The following is a 3,343-nucleotide window of genomic DNA, read 5'->3' as shown; positions in this document are numbered from 1 at the left end:
GAAAGTGAAAGTTGCTCAGTCATGTCCGACTCCCTGTGACCCCATGGACTATACAGTCTATGGAATTCTCCAGGCCAGAATACTGGAGTGGGTAGCCTTTCCCTTCCCCAGGGAATCTTCCCAAGCCAGGGATCGAACCCAGGTCTCCCTCATTGCAGGCGTATTCTTTACCAGCTGAGCCACAAGGGAAGCCCAGGCCATCTGCAAAGTTCATTTTAACTAACCTGTACTCACATGACAAGAAGGATGATAGGAAAAGACAAATACACCTACATAGTGTCCCAAGACCAGCTCTAAAGTGACAGTAAGTGCCAGGATGACTGGGTTAACATGAGGCCTTTAGACTTCTATACTATAGAAGTCGTAAATACGATTACTCACATTCTCACATGTAAAACAAATATGCAACAGATTTGCAAAACAAATTCTCACATATAAAACAAGTATGCAATTCTCAATAATATTTGAACAAAGATGCTGAATACTAATAATTAAGTTTGATATCACATTCAGCACTTAAAGCTGCACAAGACACTTCCATGTTTCAAATTTGTTGGATATGCAGTAGGAAGCCTTATTGAAATAACTGGCAGATTATTTTTATTTATTTTTTCTTTTACAATCAATTACATCAGGAAACGAATCTAAGTAGCCAACAGTTCCAGACTTGGCACCAACTGCAGCTAAGAAATCCGTGATTTCCTTGATCCTACGATCTTACAAGTTCTACCTGGAGCTTAGGAAAGTTTCTTGTCATAACAGAGTACTGGATACAGAGTAACACTAGAGGCTGATGACCCATAATGTTGATTTTTAGCTGCCAAGATGCATCTATTCATACTTTCATTAATTGAACAAATATTCATTGATATTATATAATATATATTGAAGATGCTATTAATAGTTCTTACTATGTGCTAGGTACTAAGATAAGCATAAGGAATAAATAATAGAAAAATCACTAATTTCAAGAAATTAGTAATCTAATAAATTAGCTATTAATTTTTTCTGCTCCAAAAAGCCTAAGAGCTATGACATAGTCTACTCAGTATAAGTAGCTTCTGGTGGAAATCACTATCAAGATTGGGAGCTGGGTGTGTGGAGGATACAGACTAGGGTGTCTGATATATCTTTTTTATTTTATTTTTATTTTTTTTAATTTTATTTTATTTTTAAACTTTACATAATTGTATTAGTTTTGCCAAATATCCAAATGAATCCGCCACAGGTATACATGTGTTCCCCATCCTGAACCCTCCTCCCTCCTCCCTCCCCATTCCATCCCTCTGGGTCGTCCCAGTGCACCAGCCCCAAGCATCCAGTATCGTGCAAATTTCTCTTATTTGGGGGGAGAATAACTATAGTAGAAATAACTAAATAAAGTTTTTTTTTCCTTTCATTGCTAGAGGTAGCATTAGCTAAGAAAAAAGAGAGAGAGAAAAAGAATAAGCAAGTCATTATGATTTCATTGCTTTGTTGGCCAAAGTAGAAAGTATGAAAAATAACAATATAAACAGATATCACTTATTTAATGTTTCCCACATAACAGCTGAGTATTTTACACACATTTTGTCATTGAAATCTCACAAGAACTCTGCAGAGTAGGTACTGCTATTACTGGGTGACCATATATTTTCCTTTGCTTGGATAGTATCAGTTATACCTATCTTAATTATTAATAGTTCCTCCTTTCAGTGTGCCAATTGGATAATAAAGTATTCTTTTTATGCACAAAAACAGCAGCTTCATGTAGTTCAACTTAACAGATGAGTTGATATTAATGTCATGGCAGTCTTGGAAGTACTTTCTAAAGCTCTACTTAAATAACTTTGGTGTCCTATTTGGATTTCTGAAGACAATTATTTGGGAAAGAGTCAGTGATATATCCTCTAATAAATCCATTTTCTATGGAGTGTGCTCATTGGGAGACATGGTAACAGGTGAGTATAGAATGAACACTAGCAGCAGAGATTTAAAAGGTTTACACCTCCCTACAGATAGATAAGAAAACTGGAAATAATGGTTCTTAGTCAGAAAACCTTATGAGATATATTTTTACAAGATATATAATGACAAAAAGTTCTATATCCAGTTTAGAAATCATTAAAAAGAATTTGAATCACTTCCCAGCCTTTTGGCTAAGGATCAAATATAAAGAATTGATAAAATGAGGGAATTTCCTGGTGATCCAGTGTTTAGGACTCTACACTGTCACTGTGGAGGGCCAAATTCAATCCCTGGTTGGGAAACTAAAATCCCATAAGCCATGTGGTATGGCCAAAAGAAAGAAGAATTTGATAAGATGAAAGAATTTGATTAAAGTTTACCATAATGAGATTTGAAGATGAATCCCCACTCTGGACTCCTTTCCTATTAAGGAACTGAGTGGAGCAATACCTTTTATTTTATTTTTTTTTTTATTTTTTTTTAATTTTATTTTATTTTTAAACGTTACATAACTGTATTAGTTTTGCCAAATATCAAAATGAATCCGCCACAGGTATACATGTGTTCCCCATCCTCAACCCTCCTCCCTCCTCCCTCCCCATTCCATCCCTCTGGGTCGTCCCAGTGCACCAGCCCCAAGCATCCAGTATCGTGCATCGAACCTGGACTGGCAACTCGTTTCATACATGATATTTTACATGTTTCAATGCCATTCTCCCAAATCTTCCCACCCTCTCCCTCTCTCACAGAGTCCATAAGACTGTTCTATACATCAGTGTCTCTTTTGCTGTCTCGTACACAGGGTTATTGTTACCATCTTTCTAAATTCCATATATATGCGTTAGTATACTGTATTGGTGTTTTTCTTTCTGGCTTACTTCACTCTGTAGCAATACCTTTTAAAAAGTATTTGTTGTTGTTCAGTCACTCAGTTGTGTCCAACTCTTTGTGATCCCATGCACTGCAGCACTCCAGGCTTCCCTGTCCTTCACCATCTTCCGGAGTTTGCTCAAACTCATGTCCATTGAGTCAGTGATGCCATCCAACCATCTCATCTTCTGCCATCCCCTTCTCCTCCTGCCTTCACTGTTTCCCAGCATCAAAGTCTTTTCCAATGAGTTGGCTCTTGGCATCATGTGGCCAAAGTACTGGAGCTTCAGCTTCAGCATCAGTCCTTCTAATGAATATTCAAGGTTGATTTCCTTTAGGATTAACTGGTTTGATTTCCTTGCACTCCAAGGGACTCTCAAGAGTCTTCTTCAACACCGCAGTTCGAATGCATCAATTCTTCAGCAATCAGCCTTCTTTAAGGTCCAGCTCTCACATCTGTACATGACTGATGGAGAAACCATATCTTTGTCTAGAGGGACTTTTAATGATTGAAAAATTTTCAAAT

Source organism: Bubalus bubalis, chromosome 10 (genome assembly GCF_019923935.1).
Source record: "Bubalus bubalis isolate 160015118507 breed Murrah chromosome 10, NDDB_SH_1, whole genome shotgun sequence".
In the NCBI taxonomy this organism is placed as follows: Eukaryota; Metazoa; Chordata; class Mammalia; order Artiodactyla; family Bovidae; genus Bubalus; species Bubalus bubalis.
The sequence above is the reverse complement of the archived record's forward strand: the minus strand, read 5'-3'. Positions refer to the sequence as shown.